Source organism: Otolemur garnettii, unplaced genomic scaffold (assembly GCF_000181295.1).
Source record: "Otolemur garnettii isolate 467f Iridium unplaced genomic scaffold, OtoGar3 scaffold00029, whole genome shotgun sequence".
NCBI classification, from domain to species: Eukaryota; Metazoa; Chordata; class Mammalia; order Primates; family Galagidae; genus Otolemur; species Otolemur garnettii.
Genome location: NW_003852424.1, coordinates 16,678,441 through 16,690,867, shown reverse-complemented (window position 1 = coordinate 16,690,867; position 12,427 = coordinate 16,678,441). Strand labels below are relative to the sequence as shown.

At 45.9% G+C, this 12,427-nt stretch overlaps 1 non-coding gene across 1 annotated transcript; it reads right to left on the bottom strand.

The window, feature by feature from the left end:
* Positions 1-7,578: 7,578 nt before the first annotated feature.
* On the bottom strand, positions 7,579-7,681 carry LOC111724964. Its single transcript, XR_002773163.1, has one exon. It is a non-coding gene; the product is annotated as a U6 spliceosomal RNA (small nuclear RNA).
* Positions 7,682-12,427: the final 4,746 nt, after the last annotated feature.

Genomic DNA, 12,427 nt, shown 5'->3' with positions numbered 1-12,427 from the left:
AAAAAAAAAAAAAAAGAAAAGAAACACGGTTAGGCGCCTGTGTCTCGGGTGGCTGGGGCGCCAGCCACATGGACCTAGGGTGGCGGGTTCGGGTCCAGCCTGGGCCCGCCAGATAACAGTGATGGCTGCAACCAAGAAGTGGCTGGGCGTTGTGGTGGGCACCTGTGGTCCCAGCTGCTTGGGAGGCTGAGGCAGGAGACTCGCTTGAGCCTAGGAGTTGGAGGTTGCTGTGAGCTATGATGCCATGGCACTCTTACCCAGGAGGACAGCTTGAGGCTCTGTAACAAAAAAAAGAAAAAGAAAAAGAAAAGAAAAACACATGCCAAAGAGAAAGAACACGTTTTAGGTCAGTGAGTGAATCTTGGGCCAGAAATTGTCACCATCTTCTAGAACCCAAAGGACCAAAGCAAAAGAAAATCAAGATGGTCTCGCTGGACATGGTGCTCACACCTGTAATCCCAGCACTTTGGGAGGCTGAAGCAAGTCTAAATCACCTAAGCTCACAAGTTGGAGACCTGCCTGAGCTAGAGCGAGACCTCATCTCTTAAAAAAAATAGCTGGGTGTTGTGATGGGAACCTGTAGTCCCAGCTACTCCTGAGGCTGAGGGAAGAGAATTGCTTGAGCTCAAGAGTTTGAGGTTGCTGTGAGCCATGACTTGACATTACTCTACCAGGGGTAACAAAGTTGAAACTACGTCTCAAAAAAAAAAGCACTCTACTGGGCAACAAAGGGAAACTACGTCTCAAAAAAAAAAAAAAGAAAAAAAAAATCAACCTTCTTGGCCGGGTAGTCAGGGGCAAGTTGTTTCACTTTTTAGTACTCAGCCAAAAGAAGAAAAAAGCTGTTTGTGTCCCAAATTCCATCCAGCAGAAAGTGCCAGGTTTGAACCTGCTAGCCTTGGTGTATGTGGCTGGCACCATAGCCACTGCTACCGGTACAAATACATTAGCTATTTGTAATAATCACTCTTGGGCAGTGCCTGTGGCTCAGTGGGCAGGGTGCCAACCCCATATACCCAGGGTGGCGGGTTCAAACCTGGCTCTGGCTGAACTGCAACAACAACAAAAAAATAGCCAAGCCTTGTGGTGAGTGCCTGTAGTCCCAGCTACTTGGGAGGCTGAGGCAAGGGAATTGCCTAAGCTTAGGAGTTGGAGGTTACTGTGAGCTGTGTGATGCCATAGCACTCTACTGAGGGTGATAAAGCAAAACTCTGCCTCTACAAAAATAAATAAATAAATAAAAATAATAATCACTCCACATTATCTAGCCCCTACTATATACCAGACATTGTTTTGGTTCAGGGATCTGTAAACATTTTCTACAGAGTTCAAGGTAGTAAATATTTTCTGTTTATGAACTATATATCTGTGGCAACTACTCAACTCTGCTATCTAGGGCAAAAGCAACCATAGACTGTATGTAGGCATGGCTGTGTGCTAGTAAAACTTTATTTATAACTCTGAAATTTAAATCTTATGAGTTTTCATATGTCATAAGATATTATTCATCCAACATTTAAAAGAGAAAAAAATAGCTTTTCTTAGCTCAGGAGCCGTACAAAGACAGTGTCATTTTAGATTTGGGTTGAGAATTATAAGTTTGCTAACTTTTTTTTTTTTTTTTTTTGAGACAGAGCCTCAAGCTGTCCCCCTGGGTAGAGTGCTGTGACATCACAGCTCAGAGCAACCTCCAACTCCTGGGCTTAAGCGAGTCTCCTGCCTCCGCCTCCCAAGTAGCTGGGACCACAGGCGCCCGCCACAACGCCAGGCTATTTTTTGGTTGCAGCCATCATTGTCATTTGGCGGGTCCAGGCTGGATTTGAACCCGCCACCTTAGGTGTATGTGGCTGGCGCCTTAGCCACTTGAGCCACAGGCGCTGAACCAAGTTTGCTAACTTTTGTTGGAGTTGCTGAGACAGAGTGGTGACTGAAACAGGCAAAATTTTCTGTCCTTATGGAGCTGACATTGCAGGAGGAGGGTGAACAACAGCAAAATAAAAAGCTAAATGCATGCTCCATGCCTGTACCTCACTGGCTAAGGGTGCTGGCCACATACGGGAGCTGGTGGGTTCAAATCCAGCCCAATTTGAACCTGATTTGAACCTGATTTGTCTGTCAAACAATGACAACTACAACCAAAAACTAGCTGGGTGTTGTGGTGGGCGCCTGTAGTTCCAGGTACTTGGGAGGCTGAGGCAAGAGAGTCGCTTATGCCCAAGAGTTGAAGGTTGCTGTGAGCTGTGATGTCATAGTACTCTACCAAGGGCCACAAAGTGAGACTCTTATCTCAAAATAAAAAACAAAAAAACCCAAACTACATACAGCTGGATGTGGTGGCCTATCATTATAATTCCAGCACTTTGGGAGGCCAAAGTAGAAAGATCCTGTGAGCCTAGGAGTTGGAGACCAGCCTGGGCAATATAGCAAGACCTGTCTCTGCAAAAAAAAACAAAAAAACAAAAATTAATCAGGCATAGGGTGGTGCCTGTGTTTCTGTGAGTGGGGTGCTGGCCTCATATACCCCGGGTGGTGGGTTCAAACCCTGCCCCGACCAAACTGCAACAAAAAAATGGCTGGGCGTTGTGGCGGCTGCCTATGGTCCTGACTACTTGGGAGACTGAGGCAGGAGAATCGCCTAGGCCCGGGAGCTGGAGGTTGCCATAAGGTGTGATGTCATGGCACTCTACCAAAGCTCTTTGTCTACCAAGGGTGACAAAATGAGACTCTGTCTCAAAAAAAAAAAAAAAAATTAGTAAGGCATAGTAGCATGTACCTGTAGTAGTATCAGCTGCTACCAAGAGGCTAAGGCAGGAGGATTGTCTGAGCCCTAGAGTTGGAGGCTACAGTGAGCTGTGATCACTGCACTCTAGCTGGGGTGATGGAGCGATACCATGTCTCTAAAAAAAAAAGGAAAGATGGCTTGGCACCCGTAGCTTAGTTAGGGCACCGGCCACATTCTCCAGGGCCAGGAGGTTCATACCCTGCCTGGGCCTGCTAAACAACAATGACAACTACAACAACAACAAAAAATAGCTGGGCGTTGTGGTGGGTAGCTGTAGTCTCAGCTACCTAGAAGGCTGAGGCAAGAGAATCACTTAAGCCCAAGAGTTTGAGGTTGCTGTGAGCTGTGACGTCACAGCACTCTACTGAGGGCAACATAGTGAAACTGTCTCAAAAAATAAAATGAGGCTCGGTGTCTATAGCTCAACCGGCTAAGGCACCAGCCACGTACACCTAAGGTGGCGGGTTTTTTTCCCCTTCCCATACCCGCTAAACAACAATGAGGGCGGCAACCAAAAAATAGCCGGGCGTTGTGGCAGGCTCCTGTGGTCCCAGCTACTTGGGAGGCAGAGGCAGGAGACTTGCTTGAACTCAGGAGTTGGAGGTTGCTGTGAGCTGTGATGCCATGGTACTCTACCCAGGGGGACAGCTTGAGTCTCTGTCTAAAAAAAAAAAAAAAAAATGAAAAAGGGAAAGAAAAGAAAATAGGAAGGAGGAAAGAAAAAAAAGCTAAATGCAGAACAAGTTCAGACAGTGATAAGTATGCAGAACAAATAAAGCAGAGAGGAAGGACATGGAAAATCCCCACACAACTAATTTACAACTTCACCCAGTTTTTGTTTTTGTTTTAATTTCATTTTTTAAGAGACAGAGTCTCACTTTGTTGCCCTTGCTAGAGTGCTGTGGCGTCACAGCTCACAGCAACCTCTAGCTCTTGGGCTTAGGCAATTCTCTTGCCTCAGCCTCCTGAGTAGCTGGAACTATGTTTTTGTTTTAATTTCAGATTAACATGGGGTACAGAAGATTAGGTTACATTATTTGCATTTGTTAGGTAGAGTACAAGTTGTAGTTGTATTGGTTTTTGTTTTTTTGAGATAGAGTCGGGCTCTGTTGTGCGGGCTGCAGTGCAGTGGCCCAATCATAACTCACTGCAGCCTCTAATTCCTGGCCTTAAGCAGTCCTCCCACCTTGGCCTCCCAAAATGCTAAGATTACAGGTCTGGAGCTACTGCATCCTGGGCTGTAGCCTCCCACCCCCCCCCCTTTTTTTTTTGACAGAATTCATCAGGTCTAAATAAGATCCTTCCCAATTGTGCCCAAATTCACATACCACCTCCGCTGTTATGTAACAGACATGTAGATAGATAGATGTATATATAGATACAGTTATTTCCTTTTTGTATTTAAAGAAATGGAGTCATTTCCTGAGCAAGAAAACTTGTGAAATTGTGAATTTGGTGTTAGCTGCATATCAAAAGCACATTAAATCTAAATACAGGGTGTGTGTATTTTATATGTATACATTCCAGTATATAGCAACTTATCACAAGTGATCACATTTTCTGCTTTTAAAAGAGGTTGTAGAAACAAGCCTAATCTAATTGGGAGTTAAAGAATGTGTCTCTGCTGGGCGCAGTGGCTCACGCCTTTAATCCCAGCACTTGGGAGGCTGAAGCAAGAGAATTTCTTGAGCCTAAGAAATTGATTGATTTAGGGTTGCTGTGAGCTAAGACACCATGGTACTCCATTGAGGGTAACCCAGTGAGACTCCGTCTCAAAAAAAAAAAAAAGGACAGCACCTGTAGCTCAGTGGGTAGGGCACTGGCCCCATATACCGAGGGTGGTGGGTTTGAACTCCGCCCCAGTCAAACTGCAACAAAAATAATAGCTGGGCGTTGTGGTGGGCGCCTGTAGTCTCAGCTACTTGGGAGGCTGAGGCAAGAGAATCGCCTAAGCTCAGGAGTTGGAGGTTGCTGTGAGCTGTGAGATGTCACAGCACTCAGCACTCTATCGAGGGCAACAAAGTGAAACTCTGTCTCAAAAAAAAAGAAAAATTTTTTTTGTCTTTCTCTCTTTCTCCCTCCCTCCCCACCTCATCCTCATGGCATCTTCCCAGGGACACCAAGCACTATCATCTCCTTCTGGTACCTTCAGTTTACTCTGAAATAAACCAGAGTTGGGTTGTTTCATGTTGAGTTTTAGGCAACCCAAAGGAGTCAGTAGGGAACCAGAGGGTCAGACTCCCTCCCTACCAGAAGTCCAGGTAGGCACAGAGTGAAGGCATTCTGAAGGCTCGTAAAAATATGGCTATGTTGGCCAGGCACAGTGGCTCACACTTGCAATCCTAGCACTCTAGGAGGTCAAGGTGGTGGATTGCTTGAGTTTAGGAGTTCGAGACCCGCCTGAGTAAGAGTGGCATCCCATCTGTGGGGTAAGGAAAAGTTTTGGGCTTTTTCTCCCATGGCCTTGCCGAAAGGTGCCACGTATTTCTAGGTAGCCATAATTGTGTACAGTGAAGTCTGTAACTGCTGCTTGGCATGTTGCCATTTTTGTTCCCCTGGGTATAAAGGGCAATAGGGCCTTTCCTGTGGGCAGATTGTGGATCACAGATGGCAATGTGTAACATAGCTCCCCAGCCTCCAGAAATTAGGGCAGATTTGCCTTACGTGCTCCTCCTGCCACCACGTGAACTGAATAAAGTATGTTACACCTGCCCTCTATGCCTGAGTTTATCTCTGGTCTGGCCGAAGTAACACTGGCATTACACCAAAAATTCCCCAGGCGTGGTGGCTCACACCTGTAGTCCCAGCTACTTGGGAGGGTGAGGCAAGAGGATCGCCAGAGCCCTGGAGTTTGAGGTTGCTGTGAGCTATAATACACATGACTCTACCCAGAAAGATAGAGTAAGACTCTGTCCCCAAAAAATACATATATATATGACTGTGCAAAGAGGTCTGAAACATTATCCTGGACTGCAGAAGCATTTGACAATATCAATGCTCTTTTATGACAAAAATGAAACAAAGTCTTAAACTAGGAATAGAATGTAACTTCTACAAGAAAGGCCATGTATGAGAAGCTTCTACCTCACATCATACTGTGTTCATGGACAGAAAGCTTGTTTCCTAAGATAAGGAACAAGACAAAGATGGCCCATTCACCCCTTTTGTTCATCATAGTAGTGGGGGTTTGACAAGAGCAATGAGAAAAGAAAAAAGAGCATTCAAGTTAGAAAGGAAAAAGTAAAATTATCCCTCTTTACAGATGATTTGATCATATTAGGTAGAAAACCCTGAAGGATCCATAATAAAACTGCTAGAACAAATAAATGAAGGCAGCAGCAAAGTTGCAGTGCACAAAATCAAAACACAAAGATCAGCTGTATTTCCATATACCAGCAATGAACACAAAGAAAATTAAAATGTGCTTTTCTGATGAGAAAATTAAAAGAATAATTCCAGCCAGGCAAAATAATGGATGCTATAGTCCTATGATCAGGAAGCTGAGGCATGAGAATTGCTTGAGCCCAGGAATTTGACACTGTTGTGAATAGCCGCTGCACTCCAGCCTGGACTGAAAGTATGTCTCCATGAAATACTAACTCACCACCTGCTCCACAGCCCCTGGCATCCACCATTCTACTTTCCACCTCTGTGAATTTGATTACTCTAGGGACCTCCTATAAATGGAATCATGGATATTTGTTCTTTTGTTTTGGGCTTGTGTTTGAGACAGAGTCTCATTCTGTTGCCCTATGTAAAGTGCAATGGCATCATTATAGCTCATTGCAACCTCTAAATCTTGGGTAAAGGGATCCTCCTACCTTAGCCACCATGCCCAGCTGATTTTTCTATTTTTTTTTTTTTTTTAGAGAATGGAGTCTCACTATGTGACCCAGGCTGGTTTAGAACTAGCCTCAAGCAATCCTCCCATGTTGGCCTCCCAAAGTGCTGGGATTATAGGTATAAGCCAACATGCTGGCCCTTGTGTTTGGCTTACATCACTTTGCATAATGTCTTCAAGGTTCAAGGTTGCAGTCTTTGTCAGAATTGTGTTCCTATTTAGATAGCACAAGAGCAAGAGTCTAGGGTCAGTTATTTTGGGTTTGAACATCAACTTCAGGACCTGTGTGCTGTATGACCTTGGGCAGATTACTTCTCAGCACTTTTTTTTTTTTTGAGACAGAGTCTCAAGCTATTGCCCAGGGTAGAGTGCTATGGCATCATAGCTCACAGCAACCTCCAACTCAGGCTCAAGAGAGCCTCTTGCCTCAGTTTTTATATTTTTTAGTAGAGACTGGGTCTTCCTCTTGCTTAGGCTGGTCTCCAATTTGTAAGCTCCAGCAGTCTACCCACCTTGGCCTCCCACAGGAGGATTACAGGCCTGAGCTAGCATGCTCAGTACTATACTTAATTTATAAAGAAAAAAAGGTTTAGGGACAGGGCGTGGTGGCCCAGTATTTATCTATTGGTTTCATATTAATATTGAGTACATTGGGTTTTTTGTTTTTTTTTGAGTCAGAGTCTCAAGCTGTTGCCCTGGGTAGAGTGCTGTGGTAGTTGTAGTTGTCATTGTTTGGCAGGCCCAGGCTGGATTCCAACCTGCCTGCTCTGGTGTATGTGGCTAGCGCCCCAGCACTGAGCCAGTATTGAGTACATTGGTTTCTTGCTTTTTCATTCTTGTGACCCTTTACTAAGTAGAATGTTCTCCAATTCCATGTAGAGTCTCTATCTTTTATGGCTGAATAGGAGTCCATGCTATATATACTACAGTTTATTAATTCATTTGTATGTAGATGAAAGATATGGAATGCTTCATGAATTTGTGTGTCATCCTTGCCCAGAGGCCATCCTAATCTTCTCTGTATCATTCCAATTTTAATATATGTGCTGCTGAAGCAAGCTCTGTACCAATTTTTTTTTATCTGTAATATGGGACTAATAATAGCATCATGTTCTGGGATTTCTTTTTTTTTCCCTAAGCTGTCACCCTGGGTAGGGGGTGTGTGGCATCATAGCTCACAGCAACCTCCAACTCATGGGGTCAAGCAATCCTCTTACCTGTTTTTCTATTTTTATTATTTATTTATTGACATAGTCTCACTATGTCACCCTTGGTAGAGTGCCGCGGCTTTACAACTCATAGTAACCTCCAACTCTTGGGTTTAAGCGATTCTCTTGCCTCAGCTTCCCAAGTAACTGGGACTATAGGCCGAGCTATTTTGTTGTTGTTGTTGTAGTTGTCATTATTGTTTTAGTAGGCTCAGCCCGGGTTCAAACCTGCCAGCCCCGGTGTATGTGGCTGGGGCCCTAACCACTGAGCTAGGGGCGCCAAGCCAGTTTTTCTATTTTTATTTTTTGTTATTATTATTTTTAGACAGAACCTCAATCTGTCCCCCTGGGTAGAGTGCCATGGCATCACAACTCACAGCAACCTCCAACTCCTGGGCTCAAGTGAGTCTCCTGCCTCAGCCTCCCAAGTAGCTGGGACCACCGGAGCCTGCCACAACGCCCGGCTATTTTTTGGTTGCAGCCGTCATTGTTGTTTGGTGGCCTGGGCTGGATTCGAACCCGCCACCTCAGGTGTATGTGGCTGGTGCCTTAGCCACTTGAGCCACAGGCGCCGAGCCCCTACCTTTGTTCTCATATACCCTATCTTCCCCACAGTAGCCATTAGAGGATACCTGGGAGCATCTGTGTCAGAGAAAGGCCCTTCTCTGCCCACAACCCTGCAGGACTCCCACCTCCTTTGAAGTCAAAGCCTCCCTATGAGGGAGGCACTATACAACCTGCCCCATCCTCTCCCTGCCTCACTTTCACTAGATTCTAAGATGCACCAGGGCTGTGTTCTCAGCATGACAATGTTGGTCAGAAAGAAAGTGTTCAGTTAAGTATGTGTGGAATGGTGAACACAATGTACATGAAAACTCTGAGTTAATTAAGCACATTACAATTTGAAACAACCATGTTCATGGTCTCTCAAGCACAGTGCAGTTGACAATTGGGCTAGATAATTCTCTGTGATGGGGCTACCCTGGGCACTGTAACGTGTTGAGAAGCATCCCTGGCCTCCACTCACTTTCTGCCAGAGCAAGCACAAATGATGCCAGTGTCCCCTGGGTGCAGAAATCATGCTAATTGAGACTCCTGGGGTTAGAGGATGTCATGGACTTCCAAAAGACTCTGCATTCCATGATCACGGGCCCTGCTGAGGTCCTAGGAGGCTGCACACCTTTAAATCTACACCTTGAATGGGGGAGGAGAGGCTTTTGCCATCTGAGCCATCAGGAATTTATTTATTTATTTATTTATGCAGTTTTTGACCAGGGCTGCGTTTGACCCTGCCACCTCTGGTATATGGGGCTGGCGCCCTACTCCTTTGAGCCACAGGCGCTGCCCAGGAATTTATTTTAATGTACCATGTGAATAGGGATTGCACTCAATGTCTTCTCCAAATGATTGATGCAGTTTCTCAGACTCAAAATTACCAATATTTGGGATTGGATTATTATCTGGGGGGGGGGGCTAGTTCGTATCACATAAAAACTGTATGCAATTCATATTTTGGTGCTCATGAATAAAATTTTATTGAAACACAGCCATGTCTATTCATTCATATGTTGTCTATAGCTGTTTATGTGCTATCACAGCAGAGCTGAGTAGCTGAAACTGAAACTGTTAGGTCCTAAAAGCCGAAATATTTTCCACTGGGCCCATTAAGACTTTGTTTTTTTCACTCAGCGCCTGTAGCTCAGGGAGTTGGGCACCAGCCACATACACTGAAGCTGGCAGGTTTGATCCTGGCCTGGGCCTGCTAATGACAACTGCAACCAAAAAATAGCTGGGCTTTGTAGCAGGCGTCTGTAGTCCAGTCCCAGCTACTGGGGAGGCTGAGGCAAGAGGATTGCTTAAGCCCAAGAGTTTGAGGTTGCTGTGAGCTGTGATGCCACAACACGCCATCGAGGGTGACATAGTAAGACTCTGTCTCAAAAAAACCCCAAAAAGACTTTGTTTGTTTTTTATGTTTTTTTTGTTGTTGTTGTGTTTTTTTGAGACACAGTCTTACTTTCTTGCCCTTCATAGAGTGCTATGTTGTCATAGCTCACAGCAACTTCAAACTCTTGGGCAGGAGTGATCCTCTTGCCTCAGCCTCCCAAGTAGCTGGGACTAGCCACAATGCTAGCAAGGCTAGTTTTTTCTTTTTTTTTTTTTTTTTTTGAGACAGGAGCCTCAAGCTGTCCCCCTGGGTAGAGTGCCATGGCTCTCATCTCAGCTCATAGCAACCTCCCACTCCTGGGCTCAAGCGAATCTCCTGCCTCAGCCTCCCAAGTAGCTGGGACCACAGGTGCCCGCCACAACGCCCGGCTATTTTTTGGTTGCAGCCATCGTTGTTTGGCGGGCCACCTTGGGTGTACGTGGCTGCCACCTTGGGTGTACACCTGCCACCTTGGGTGTACGTGGCTGGCACCTTAGCCACTTGAGCCACAGGCGCCGAGCCAGTTTTCTCTATTTTTAGAGACAGGGTTTTGCTCTTGCTCAGGCTGGCCTCCAATTCCTAAGCTCAAGCAATCTACCTACCTCAGCCTCCCAGAGTGCTAGGATTATGGTGTGAGCTTTAAGACTTTGTTCTCTAGAGTCAAACCCTGGCCAGTGCATCCAAAGCAGCCCACTCCTGTGTTTTTTGTTTTGTTTTTGTCTTCTGGTAACCCCATGCAATATTAGCTCCTGTGTTTATTCTCCTATCTTTTTTTATTTTTTTGCGACAGAGTCTCACTCTATGGCTCCAGGTAGAGTGCCTATTCTGTCTTAGAAGCGGTAGTGCAGGGAGCCTCACAGACTTCCATTCTACTTTCTACCCATACCTCCTACCCTCTGCCTGGATTGCTTTTGCCTTCCTGCTCTATTAACTCCTACTCAGCTTCTTTCAGATAACAGCTTAAAGTCACCTCCTCCAGGAAGCCCTTCAGGATCCCCTAGGCTAGATTATGGCCCCCTCCTTGTTATATCTTCTTGTTCTTTCTAGTTAGATCTTCTGGCACAATTTGAGAGGTTTGATTTGTGGCAATATTTGTCTGTTTTCCTTAACAGCTGTGTCTCCCCCGCCCCATCCCAAATATTTGTTGGACCCATAGAGAGTGCCTGAGGTCTGGGTGACAGGGGGAATTGGGTTTGGGGAGAAATTGAAAACCAGGGAAAATTGAGGAGTGTATGAAGGTGAGGAGGGAGTGGGCTTGGTGGAAAGTCCCTTAGGGCAGCCTGAAAACAAAGAAATGTAAAACAGTTTGTTCAAGGCTCTAAACGATGTCTCTAAGGTCATGCATGGCCTGAAAGCCCTAAGCAGAAGGTGGAGTCCAGCTGAGATTCTCAGCTATGCTTCTGTAGGCTAGGTTTGCACAACAATCACAGAAAGAGTGTTTTGTTTTGTTTTGTTTTGTTTTGTTTTCACAGAGTATCACCTGTAGTCCCAGCTACTTGGGAGGCTGAGGCAAGACAATTACTTAAGGTAACTGGCCCTTTAGGTAGAGTGCCCTAGCATCACAACAGGTAACTGGCCCTTTAGGTAGAGTGCCCTGGCATCACAACAATCTCTCTCTCTCTTTTTTTTTTTTAGAGACAGAGTCTCACTTTATCACCCTCCGTAGAGTGCTGTGGCCGTGTCACACAGCTCACAGCAATCTCCAACTTCTGGGCTTAGGCAATTCTCTTGCCTCAGCCTCCCGAGTAGCTGGGAGTACAGGTGCTGGCCACAATGCCCGGCTATTTTTTTTGTTGTGGTTTGGCCGGGGCTGGGTTTGAACCCACCACCCTTGGTATATGGGGCCGGCGCCCTACTCACTGAGCCTCAGGTGCCGCCCGTCACAACAATCTCTAACTCTTGGGCTTACGTAATTGTCTTGCCTCAGCCTCCCAAGTAGCTGGGACTACAGGTGACTGCCACACGCCCGGCTATTTTTAGAGATGAGGTCTCACTCTGGCTCATGCTGCTCTTGAACCTGTGAGCTCAGGCAATCCATCCACCTTGGCTTCCCAGAGTGCTAGGATTATAGGTGTGAGCCACCTCATCTAGCCCAATTTTTCTATTTGTAGTAGAGGTGGGGTCTCATCCTAGTTTTGAACTCCTCAAGTGGTCCTCCTACCTTGGCCTCCCAGAGTCCTGGGATTATAGTGTGCCCAGCCAAGACAAGAGTTTTTTATTGGTTATTAAGGTTCTGAATAGCTCAGCCATCAGAGGCATCAGGTTTTGCTTGTAGTTCCTGTTCTCACCTCAGAACCTCACCAGACCTCCCTAAACCTATTTGCATAACTGTCAAAAGAGGGCAAAAAATGTACTTCCCTAAGGCACTTGAGGGAGGATGTAATCCAATAAAGAGTTAGGGCATCTAGCAGAGCTGAGACTAAAATAATGAAGCACCCTTTGGAACCTGGGGCAAAAGAGAAAATCTGGAATATTGATCTTTATTGAAAATGATGTTTTGGCTAGGCGCCTATAGCTCAACCGGCTAAGGCGCCAGCCACGTACACCTAAGGTGGCAGGTTCGAATCCCCAGCCCGGACCCGCCAAAACAACAATGATGGCTGCAACCAAAAAATAGCCGGGCGTTGTGGCGGGCGCCTGTGGTCCCAGCTACTTGGGAGGCGGAGGCAGGA